Raw genomic sequence first — 12728 nt, 5'->3', positions numbered from 1 at the left:
CAAACAATGATAAAGTGAAAGCATAACACAAACAATATTAAAGTGAGAGCATAACACAAGAATAACCCCAAACCAATTTAGAAAACAAAACTAGTTTTGATTAATAAAATGGCAATAAATCAATCCTTAGAACCAGAGCTATGCATTTAAAAGTTTGAGGTTCAAAATAGGGGCAAAATGTGTGGAGTTCATAGTACAAGCATCGGGCTGTGCTGGACTAGGACAAAGCCACAAGTTCAGGCTGACCACAATGGAGCATGGGCTGGTTATAGTATGCAAGGTTTCTACAGTGCAGCTCTACAGGGTTTTGTGTTGCTCTGCGCTGGATTCAGTGAGGCTTTCTGTCAGAAGCTTCACTGCTTTTCAGGGTCTGCATCGCTCAGTGTTGGATCTGTGAAGCCTTCAGTGAGGCTCTGCCTCACCCTGAATTGGATTTGGTGGAATCTTCAGTTAGGTAGGGAGATGTGCATTCTGATTTCAATCACGGGTCCAGGATTTTCAGAACAGCTCTTGGTGGTCAGGACTCGCTCCAACAAAGGCCAGCATAAGGGACCAGGTCTGCTCCAGTTGGGCATGGTCAGCTGGGAGGCAGAAAAGTAATCGGTAAACTTGTTGTATCCATGTAGTTCACACAGAAAGTCATCATACAGTCCCTTGGAGTCACTGCAGCAGTCATGGTTTCAGGACCATCAGGGCTGTCATTTATCTTATACAGGGTTCTAGGGGTGACACTTCCATGTTTAAAAGGGAGAGCAAAAGCAATTTACCACTATAACGCAGGAGTAAAGTCTGGCGAGTCTCAAGGTCAACAATATTGGGTTCTGCTAAAGAAGGCAAAAGTCTGGAGGAATACCACATAAAATATGGCTTTTTTCAACAGCCCAGAACTGACCTGATAATAAAATCATGATAAAATACATTAAAAATCCTGCAACCTTGAACTAGCTTCCTTTCCTCTCGACAATTAGAAATTCAATTATCAACACCATACAGTTTCCTAGTTTTCAAAGCACCCAGGATGAAATTGATTACAGCATAAAAAGTTGGTTCTGTCACAAGCTGTTGCAAAAATGTTACAGCAATTCTATGCTATTTAATAAGAGCACCGTGTAATACAGGGAAAATAAATTGTTTCTGATGAGCTCTGTTTAAGGTGCAAAATAGCATAAAGTATAGTGTGCTCTATGCACAGGAGTTACCACACGGGCATCTGGGAAAGTTTGCAAACCAAGTGCCACTTGTGGGAAGTGGGATAAAACATTCAAGGTTTGAAGTCAAATGTGTCAAATAAAATCTAAACTGAAAATTAAATTCCTTATTATCAATAAATAAATACGGCTTATATTCTATATCAGTCAGTAAAATTGTGTGCTGGATTACAGGATGTATTTGTAAGACATTTCTTTTGATATTCCAGCCCTGAGGAAGTCAAGGGTTATTGTACCTAAAGACGAAACATGTGTTGGCTGGTGTGGCTGGTGTTCGAAGAGTTAAAGAAAATACTGACAATTTGATGACTATCAGATTGATTTTGTGTACTCAAAGTGTTGCATGTGCTCAGAGCCACTGTTCTATTTTACAATGTCTAGTGATAAGGCAACACAACACACTAGATTGTTAAAAAAATGTGGGTACCCTCAAGACACTAAGAGAATCATTGATTGCAATCAAGCCAGGGGATTGCTGTCATATTTTATAATGTCAGATGGTCTCAAATAACAGCCCTGGAATATTGGAAAAATGTAGTTTGGCTTTTACCAGATTCAAGAGACATAAAAACAGTGGCCGCATCTTTATCAGATCTTCCATATAATACAAACCCACCTCAGAATGGCACACAATGTTGAACAAGCTTGGGGTACATCTCGGATTCTATGTTTAAAATGATTCTCCACCTTTTGCAAATTGCAAACTTTTGAGTACTCCATATCGCTGAGCCATATAGGCCCACAGAGATACATTTATTCTTCTATATTTCCAGAAACTCTTTAATTGGTTTCTGACCCAACTTGGAGGCAAAGCAAAATACAGACTCTATGGCTCTATGTAATATCTGTGCTCTTAAATTAAGTGAGTGGCCTCAAGTTAGCCCAGTATTGAATGTTACCACTCGATATGAATAACATTTAACTTTATCCACAGAAATTCATGGAGATCAGGTGTTCATATATTTGGGTCTGCTCATCATAATGAAGGACTTCGATACATTTATATTTAGTTCTAGATCCTTCATGAACTGCGTAAAATCATCGAGTAGGTATTGTAAACCATTCATGGTCCTTGATACAAGGATGGTGTCATCTGTATATAGTAGGACTGGTATTGGACATTTCCTTATTTCTAGCCTGTCTTTGCCCTTACTGGAAAAATAACTCTCCAACTCATTAATGTAAATCGCGAATAGGAAGGGTGCCAGTACACACCCCTGAAGGATCCCTCTATTAAATTGGATTGGTTCTGTGCATTCTCCATGAGACCCATTAGGAAACTCTCACTGACATGTCCCAATGTATTTGCCTTTTCAAGGAAACTACATTTTTTTCTACCCCCATTCATTCCATTAACATTTAAAGCTTTGAACAATTGACTGTCTCAAATGCTCTAGTGAGATCTATAAATGCCATATGGATTTCCCCTATCTTAGCTTTGACATAGTTTCTGATTAATAGTTACAAATTCAAGCATTTCTCAACTGTTCCCTGGCTCAGGCAAAAATCATAATGTATCTCTATCAGGACGGTATTTATCTCTGACTTGCCTCCAGAATAGACAGTAGAACTTCAACCATAATTTTTGTGGTTGACTCGAGTAATGAAATTGGGCAGTAACAGCTCGGTTAATTTCTATCCACCTTTTTAAAAATGGGCACTATAATTACGTCAATCTAAGTTGCAGGTAGATTGCCTACTATGGCTGCACTTATTGCATTGGTTAATATTAGGGCATATACTGAAATATACTCTTAGAATACATCCATAGGGACGCCGTCCAGGCCTGGAGCTTTTGCAGATGTGCATTGTTGATAGTCAGGCTGTCTTCCTTCACTTCTGTGGACAACTAAAATCACAACAACACTGACTATCGAATGTTATAGCGCCTTAAGGATGCGAATCAAGTGATGTGTTAACAGAGTTGAAAGAATTAGTGAAGTGTTCAACCACCTTATCTTTTTTTTAAATTCTGTTTATTAGTTTTTCAAACAAACAACACATCCGCCATAATTTCATTGCATCCATAATCAGTGCATAGAAGTCAATCTTACTTTCTTGGTAGTTGTTACAATTATGTTTATCCCGCATGACATCCAAGTAGTGTTGTCCAGGTGCTTGCATCAGAAGGCAAAAAATAGCATACATGTATAAAAGCCATTAATTTTTCTTGCTCATCAAATAGTTATAAAATGAGAAGAGCCTTCTACGTCATCTTTTCTGTAGTAATTTCTGGCATCTCTATTAACAGGAGAATATCACAGGGATCATACTGCAACACGCAATACTAGATTTTTCCTCACATCTCCCTCCCACTCCTAGGAGGGCATCCCTTTCCTGATAAGGGCATCTAGACTCTGTTAGTGCATGGCTACCTCCATGTCATCTGTCCTCGTCTCATGTGGGTGGGCTGTAGGTAGCATGTTAAGGTGGCCCAAATGCCTCTAGGTTTGGATGCGCTAGGTAGCAGTTCTGCGTATGCATTGAGGTATTCCTGGCACGTCACCAGATCAGTAATCCAGTCTTTGAACTTGGGCGCCCGTCCTTTGCCCCAGCGACAGGCTACCCGTTTCTTAGCAATGAGCAAAGCAAGGCCAACATACTTGCGGTGTGCCGCCTGCACCGGCTGGACATAGCTAAGTAAAGCCATCATTGGTGTGGGTTCTAAGCGCGTGTTTGTCATTAGTGTCAGGGCATCGAATACCTGCACCCAATATTCACCCACTGAAACCTGTCACATCTGTTCGAGTCTCTCAAGTGGTACCTGTGCATCCTAGCTGGCATGTAATATAGCCTGTGTAGGAATTTCTAATGTATTATACGAAGCCTACTACTGGAGGACACCCTCTCAGTTTGTAGGCAACAATAATTCCATAGATCGTCTGTCAGGTCGATACCTAGTTACTCCCCCCATCGTGTACAAGCAGGAGCAGTAGGCAACTCTCTTTGAGTGTGGACTGACCGATAGAGCAGGGAGACAAGACGTCTAGCCATGTCGTTCTTAAGCAGCAATTGTAGTGGGGTTAATTCCTGTGGTTCATCTGGGAAGTTCGGGCTGAGTGATTTAATACCCTTTCTAAACCGGATATACAAAAAGACGTCAAGTGGGGTCTGTCTCAGTTCCTGAAATATGAGTTCAACTGTGCGGAACTGCCCCTCATGATATAGGTCCCCCCACATGTGAATATAGGTGCGTTTCCTGAAATCATGGAACAGTGTTTTCTGTAAAAGGGGCATGCTTCGTGATATGTGAGAGGCAGGGATGAAGAATATAGCAAAGGTGATCGCAGAATGCGTCCTATATGATGCCACGCCGCTACTGTGCATGTAATGGTGGTGGGCATTTTCTCCCTAGGGCTAGCTTGTGAATCACTCCATCTAATGGAAGGCGGCATGCAAGCCAGTACTCTGCTGCAACCTGTGGCATATACCTCAGCTGCTTCACAAAGAACCATGCGTAATGTGCTTGTGTGCTGATGTAGTATAATTCGAAATTAGGTATGCCAAACCCGCCCTGGGCATATGACCTAGTAAGGATATTCCATTGCAACCTCAGTTGTTTCCCTCCCTAGACAAGGCGCGTCATTTCTGACCTGAGTGTTGTGAAAAAGAATTTTACAGGGTAATAATGGATATTTAAAAACAAATAGAGTAGTTGTGGGAGGACCACCATTTTAATCAATGAAGCCCTACCCGACATTGGATAAGGGCATTGCAATCCAGTGGGTCACAGAGTCCGCTATTCGAGTCATTGCAGTGCCATAATTCAAACGCATGAGTTCCTCTCTGTCCCTGGTCACTTGCATTCCTAAGTAACGCAGCCCTCCTCGCACGACTCCAAAGGATAAGCCAATGGGAATCGAACTGTGGATGCCATCAGTGGGAAAATGCAAGACTTCCCCCAATTAATTTGAATTCCCGATAGTTTCCCAAATATTATAAACTCCCGAAGGATCGGATTCAGATTTTCCTGCGGATTCCGGATATAGAGCGTGATATTATCCGCATAGAGGGACACGAGAACCTTCCGCATGTTACATCGCAGGGCCTTGTCATTGTGGCATTGCCGTTGCCTCGCCGCTAGAGGCTCGCCGCCACTGCAAAGAGCAGGGGGGCGAGAGGGCACCCCTGTTGAGTACCCCGAGTAATAGAGAATGTCTGGGACGTCCGTCCATAAACGAACACTTTGGCCACTGGCATATGATATAGCAACCTAATCCATGACAGAAAGAGAGGGGGGAAGCCCATTCTCAGCATCACCCTGAATATATAATCCCATTCAATGGAATCAAAAGCCTTATTGAAATCATAAAAAATAGCAGCCATGGGCAGGGCGGGTGAAACATTATTAAGAGCAGTAAAAAGTGTCCTCAGATTGTGGGAAGTAGCTCTGCCAGGCACAAAGCCAGACTGATCAGGAATGATCAGGTTCTCCATCAGCAGGCTCAGCCGGGTAGCGACCAGCTTAGCCAGTATTTTGGCGTCACAATTTAGAAGGGAGAGGAGTCTATAGAAGTCACAGTGCTGGGGCGATTTCCCTGGCTTCAATAATGAAATAATCAGAGCCTCCCTCATAGAGACAGGGAGGCAGCCAACCTCTATGGATTCCTCATACACCTCACGCAAAATGAGGGCCATGAGGTCAACATATGTTTTGTAGAATTCTATTGGGATTCCATCCGTTCCCATGTCCTTCCCTGATTTCATGCTCATAATGGCTTCCCTGACCTCTTGCAGCTCAAATGGGGCACACAGGAATGTTCGCTGCACATCACTGAGCCATCCCAGTGCCACATTCCCTAGGTAGCCTTCTAAATCTAATTTGTCAGTTACTTTCAATTGTGTACAGGCATTGGTAGTGCTGTGTAAAGGCATTGAGTATGTTGGCTGTGTCCTGGCATACCGTTCCCTCCAAATCCTCTATCTCCAGTACAAAGTTACCGTATGGAGGGTTTCTGACCATATGCACCAACGTTTTACCTGGCCGCTCCCCTTCACCATAGCATCGGGCCACCCAGTGTTTACTGCAAAATTGCGTTTCTTTCTCGGCTGCATCCATATACTCTGTGAGCGTCTCTCTGAACTTAACATGGGCAGACGTGGTCGGCGCCGTAGCCAGATCAGCTTCCAGCAATTTAAGTTCTGCCTCCCGCTTTCGTATTTGGTTGGTGATATCTTTAAGTACTCCCGACCCTTTTGCTATGCAGAAGCCACTGAGCGTTACCTTAAATGCCTCCCAGATGGTTTCTACACTATTCACCGTCCCGTTGTTGCATGTAAAGATATCTTGTATTTGTTCCTGCAGTTCTTCCTGAAAATACTGCATCCAGCAAGCTAGGGGCATGCAGTCGCCAGGAACCGAGTGCCAAGCTAAAGTCTGAAGAGAACAGAGGAAGCTTAACTGGGGCATGGTCCGAATACGTTCTGGCCAGGTGTTGCACTTGATCTATAGCCGGACCCAACCCACGAACAGTAACCAATAGTCCAACCTCGCCCATGATGCAGCTTGTGCGGTATAATGCGTTCCTTCCCACATGTGTGTATGGGTGTGTTGCCAGGCATCAATCAGTTGAAAGGCGGTAATTGTATCACACAGGGTCGCGCGCGGTTTAGTGTAATGATGCGGGCCGGGTGCAACCTATCCAGTCCTGAATTGAATGCTACATTGAAATCTCCACCCCAAATAATATGATTGGAACCAAATTCAAATATCTTGGCACAAAGTGTGGTGTAGAAATGTGGGTAGTCGATATTGGGCCCATAGCCGCAGGCCAGTGTGATGGACACAGACCCCAGTCTCCCCGATGTCAGGCAGTAATGGCCCTGTGTATCCTTTGATGTCCCCGCTAAGTGAAATGGCACCTGTTTTTTATGAGTAACGCTGCCCCCCTCATATAAGAGGAATATGAGGAGAAAATTCTGGGCGCAGCCCACTTACTCGCAAAAGTATTGGTTCTTTGAGGGGTGAAGTGTGCTTCCTGTAGCATAGTTATGTGCGTCCTATGTCTCTCCAAATAAGCCCGAAAATGCTGCTGTTTCCTCGCATCACCTAAGCCTCTGACATTCCATGTAAGGATATTCAATTTCCCTGTATCTAAGTCAGCCACACTCCGGGATGTCTGCCAACAATGCGCGCACTATCCACCAAATGCAGACTACTTCACATGTCCCAGTATCTAATGCTTCTATGGCGTTTTTAGGTTGCTCAACTACCAACTCGTTTGCCAATCTTCCTACATCAAACAAAATAGCAGGTTTCTAAAATTATGGCATACAAAGAACAAAACATACCCCCTGTACCCCCACCCCCCCACTGAAGCAGCCCCAACTTGCAAGTAGTGCGTGCCCACCCACCCCTCCCCATCCCCCCTCAACCAGAAAACCATTACAGTCCCTGCAAACAGTAGGCAGCAAGCAATCCCCAGGTTATTCCCTACGGGGGCCAATTCTAGGTGGCAACACAGCCGCCCTTTGCCCAGAGAGCACATCGCTGCGGAGGCTGCCAGGCCCTTCTGGGCAGAGGGTGCCCGGTGAGATGTTATGATAGCACAGTATGGGTCATCATTCAGGTAACATAAACATTCCCTTACAGCACTGCCTGCCTTGAAACGACTCACATGTCTCAATACATAGTTAAGGTGTCCATAATCAGCTAAGATAGTCTGATTGGGAGCCGCCATCCGCTCCTTCCAACAGGGACCGCTGAGAGTCCGTTCTGCGCCCATCAGAGCGATTCATTTTTTTCACCTGTTTGAGGAAGTTCTCCACCTGCTGTGGTTTAATGAAGAACCTCTGTTTGCCCTGGTGTGTGACCCTCAGGCGAGCAGGATATAGAAGCGCATAGTCAATTTGAGCCTTCCCCAACTTATTCTTGACATCCAAGAATTTTCGCCGTTCTTCCTGGACTATAGGTGTGAAGTCTGGATAGATGGAGAATGAGTTTCCGTCATATGTCAGGGTCTGCTTGCTCCTAGAAGCTCGCAGAGCCACATCATGGTCCCTGTAATTCAAAAGTCTCGCTATTATAGGCCTTGGAGTGTTGCCGGGCTGAGGCCGCGGCCCCAGTGATCTGTGGGCTCGCTCTACAATGAATTGGTTGGAGAAGGACCAATTGCTGTTAACAACATTTTCTCCATGTACTCTTCCATCCGTCCTGTATTGGTCGACTCCGGTATACCTAAGATGCGTATATTATTGCGCTTACTGCGCGCTTCTAAGTCCTCATTCTTTGCGGCCATGATCCTCAAAAGGTTATCCATGCGGGCAAGTTGTTTAATATGACCTGAGGTCGCGCCCTCAGAGTCCGAGATGCACCTCTCAGAAACTTTGATTCTGTCCTCATGGCCATCCAGTTTATGAGCAATGGTGTCCATTCTTGATGACATTCTATCAACCTTGTCCACTATGGTGGCAAATCCCTGCCAAACCTCTCAAAGGATATCCTGCACATCAGTAGACTGTCCTGCGGCCACTTCCTGGGTCTCATTTCTCCCAGCCTGTTCCTGGTCATCTGTGTGTTCCGGTTACCTTTTCTCGTTGCGTTGAAATTCAGTTTTGGCTGTCTGGTGTCCGGTTTGCCCATGTTGCCCCCTGGGACGTTATTTTAAAGTCAAGCGCCTTCCACGCAATCACTCCGCAACTCAGAGCGGGCGGTCGTTTACTCTCTTCTTGCAGCGCTCTACCAGCAGTACTCACATATTGAATGGTTCAGCAGCGCCCAGTCAGCAGGGTACATCTGTTTCAATCGATATTGGTCCAATGTCGCTCTTAGTTCACAGATCTTAAACCTAGCGGCAAGATCACTACACTCCTGCCTCACCACCAGTCTCCTAGTGCATGCTCCATACAACACATTAGGTCTGGTGTGCCTATCCAGGGGGTCTCAGTTTTGATCCGGGGCACCCCTCACAGCTCTTCTTCTGTGGGCAAGCCCAGGCGCTCCACGACCTCCTAGAAGGCACCAGCGCCCCGACTTCACTCTCCTGTCGCCCCTCCACAAAATAGCGCCCAGAGATTCTTCGTAGAAGCTGGGACTATACAATATGCAGCCAGCGGATATCAGGTGTACAGCAAAGTATCAATTTGCCCTGGGGCTGATGTACGTCTCCTCCACCTTAAAGTCCCAAGTCACTAGTGGTGCGCTCATTTGTCGCCAGTGGCATGCGAGGTGCAGAGGCAGCAGTATCTCAATCTAGCAGCACTGCGTTGCCTTCCGGTGCCGTGAGCGGTGCAGCCGGTCAAGCGGTGCGTCGCCACTCCGCCGATTCAGTGTGAGCGGCAGTGGGGGGGGAGAGAAGCTATTTAACGCAGTCCCTGCAGCAAAGCTCCGCCACAGTGCCGTGAAACTGGCGCTTCTCCCCGCCGTCTCAGGGTCCGGGTCACCTGCCGCTCAGGAGGCCCCTTGCCACTCACCGTCCGCCTCCGTTGGCAATACTGGCAAAACCACTCTGTTCCTTCCCCCAAGTATTCAGCGCCGTCTACCACAGCTTCCGCCAGATGCTTTCACCGTCTGGGGGGGGGAAGGAAAGCAAGGCCTCCGCCGTTCGAGTCACGTCCCGCGGCCTCGTGGCCAACCGCGGGCTAAATTACTGACTCTGGCCGACCCGGGCCCACACACAGCTCCGTCTCGTCTTCTGGGCTCGGATTCGACACCCCAGAACAGGAGCAAACAGTGGCCAATTGTCCCGATTTTTACAACAAGGTATCAGGCAGGTTAGTTCTCGCAGTTACGGGCATCAAACACCACAGATGACACCATATAGCAGGATATTTTGAAGGATAAAATCGACGGGCGGCAGGAGCCTCACATCAGTGCGCCATCTTGCACGTGCCCCACCTAGCGCCCCCTGTTCAACCACCTTTTTATTAGGAATTAGACTTTTCTGTGAGTTATGGTCTTAAAAACACAGAAAGATTTATCACCCTCTGAAATGCCCTGTAGTTCTTGGCTTTCCTGCAGTCTTCAAATCCTACCATGCCATTTTCCTTACTTCTTCCTATCTTAGGGCTATTATTTCCTTACACAAATGCACTCAAGTCTTTATATCTCCCCAATACAGTGGATGTTTTTGAAAGAGCAAGTTTAAGATTATTATGTGCAACAGAGTATGTTGCATTAAACCAGCTGCATAGGCACTTCCCCCGGGTGATTTCTAGCTTAAGAACAATGACTTCTTTGTACAGCAGAGTGAGATAAAAAGATTTACGACATCGCCACGGCATTCTCAGTAGGCTACAAGATTGCTCGACAGGACCCTCTTCACAAGCCAAGAAGAGGACTCGCTATCATCCACAAGGAATCCATCAAATGCACGACATCCACATAGATAGCTTCCCCATTCATGTAACACTTGCACTTCAAACTGCAAATCCTTATACCAACCTGTTCATCAACTTCGTTGTTCCACTCACCATGTACCCATGCTCCACAGAACTTCCCAAAAGTTTGAGCAACATCAGACTCACCCAGCTTGTACCAGAACCAGCACACACCACAGGACATGCACTGGAACCAATCTTCACCACAAGTGACAGCATCAAATACAACTTCACAACACCACTCACATGGACTGACCACTACATCATCCCTTTACAAATCAACACACCTTAAGTAAACACCCCTCTGCTAAACTGCACTGGGACGGAAATATGAAGATATGATAGCCGCTTAATCGGACTGGCTGCTCACAAACAATAGTTGCAGCTACGTGCCTAACCAGAAAAGAGGAATATCGATACAGGATCCCAAAGTGATTAATAATCCAGAGTTTGAAATTAGGCTAAATTGGACACCCTGATTAATTTGACATCGGGACCCCCGGGTAGAATGACGTCCTGAGTACTCAACATTGCAAACCTCTAACACTATGGAGAAGATCCTCCACTTTCTGACGTAGTTCTATTGTCCCTAAACAAGACGACGATACATCGATCCAGTGCAATAGAAAATACATCTGCCATTTTTCTAAAAACATATACAAAGAACCCCCAGTTTTTACTTGGAAATAGTACCTTTTCGGCCCTGATGAAGGTGATAACATCTTGCTTTCACCGAAACGTGCGTAGGCCAGCAACACACATCTGAGAATCCCATCTATAAATAATGTCAAGGAAATGACCATTCAAATCCAAAATGATGGATTAATGCCTTTTGAATGTACATACATAGGACAAACAGAATTTCTGTAATAAGTTTCAGACTCAGATGTGGTTCCTTTGTGAATATGTTTGCACAGTATGAGAGTTAGTATGCTTGAGAGGATTGAACGGTGAGAAAGGTTGAATGAGAGAATGTGTCTGATTTCACTTGTGTTTCTTTTTCTGTGGGGGTTATTGAAATAATAATCTTTGAATGGAAAAGTAACAGAATATGATGTCTCTTTCTTATCTTCAAATGTCACTGTAAAGATTTACTTGTCATGTATTTTTTGATGAACTAATTCATTTTATATAAAGAAAGAAAATATATATATATGTATCCAAAAAAACAAAAAATAAGAGAAATAATGTTTTTGGATAAATAAAACACAATCTAAATGAAAATCAATTCTCTTCCTTTCTCCGTGGTTTTATATCTGTGCTGTATATCAAATATTGTCAGCAGAGCTATAGCCAACTCTCAAATGAGATAGGTTTGACAGGAGGTTTTCTATTTTGTATCTACTCAATCCCCCTCCTCTTGGACCTCGAAGAAATAGGGGGTACCATAGCTTCATAGCAACACCCCTATCAGATTCAGCATTCCAAACAACAGCTGGGGCAAAATTTCAGAAGCATACTGGCTCAAGGTTTTCATCATGAATCAACCTAGCCCTACAGTCAACCTTGACAGCTCCATCAGCAACTTGAACAACTGGATCAAGAACTGTGATGACTCCCTCGCACCCATCAAACTCAACAAGCACAGTAGATCAACCAAGCAGGCCAGTTGGTACAAAGAAGACCTCCCGGACACCAAACAACACTGTGAATGGCTAGAAAGGAAATGGAGAGACAGCCACACTTCACATCAGAGACCAAGAGTTTGTCAGGGATCCTCCCTCAGCCCCACCCTTTTTCAACATATGATTGGCACAGCTCATCAAGATCATCCAATTACAAGAAGTCAACGTCATCTCCTACACTAATAACACCCAACTCATCCTCTCCCTAAGGACAAGACAACTGCCACCAGGACCAATTTCACCAACTCGATGACCATGTTAGCATACTGGGTGCAAAACAACTGCATGCAGCTCAACTCTGACAAGTACTGGTCTTTGGACACAATATCTCCCCACAGGACTCCACCTATGGGCCATTAGAACTAGGACCAACACCCACAGACCACGCAAGGAATCTAGGGATGATCCTGGATGAAAAGCTCCAAATGACAGCTGAAGTCATTGCAGTGTGCACCTCATGCTTCCAAATCCTACGTATGCTGCAAAAGATCTTCAAATGGTTGCCTCTGAATACCAGACAGACTGTCACACAAGCACTCATCACCATCAGGCTATACTATTGGCAACACTCTCTATG

General features: G+C 45.1%; 1 protein-coding gene across 1 annotated transcript in view; it reads left to right on the top strand.

Moving 5' to 3' along the window:
• Positions 1-12728, top strand: part of ESR1 (estrogen receptor 1) — a 1430698-nt gene that overhangs the window by 425321 nt on the left and 992649 nt on the right. The gene's annotated exons all lie outside the window — the stretch shown is intronic.

Source organism: Lissotriton vulgaris, chromosome 6, assembly GCF_964263255.1.
Source record: "Lissotriton vulgaris chromosome 6, aLisVul1.2, whole genome shotgun sequence".
NCBI classification, from domain to species: domain Eukaryota; kingdom Metazoa; phylum Chordata; class Amphibia; order Caudata; family Salamandridae; genus Lissotriton; species Lissotriton vulgaris.
This window is presented reverse-complemented; position numbering and strand designations above follow the sequence as displayed.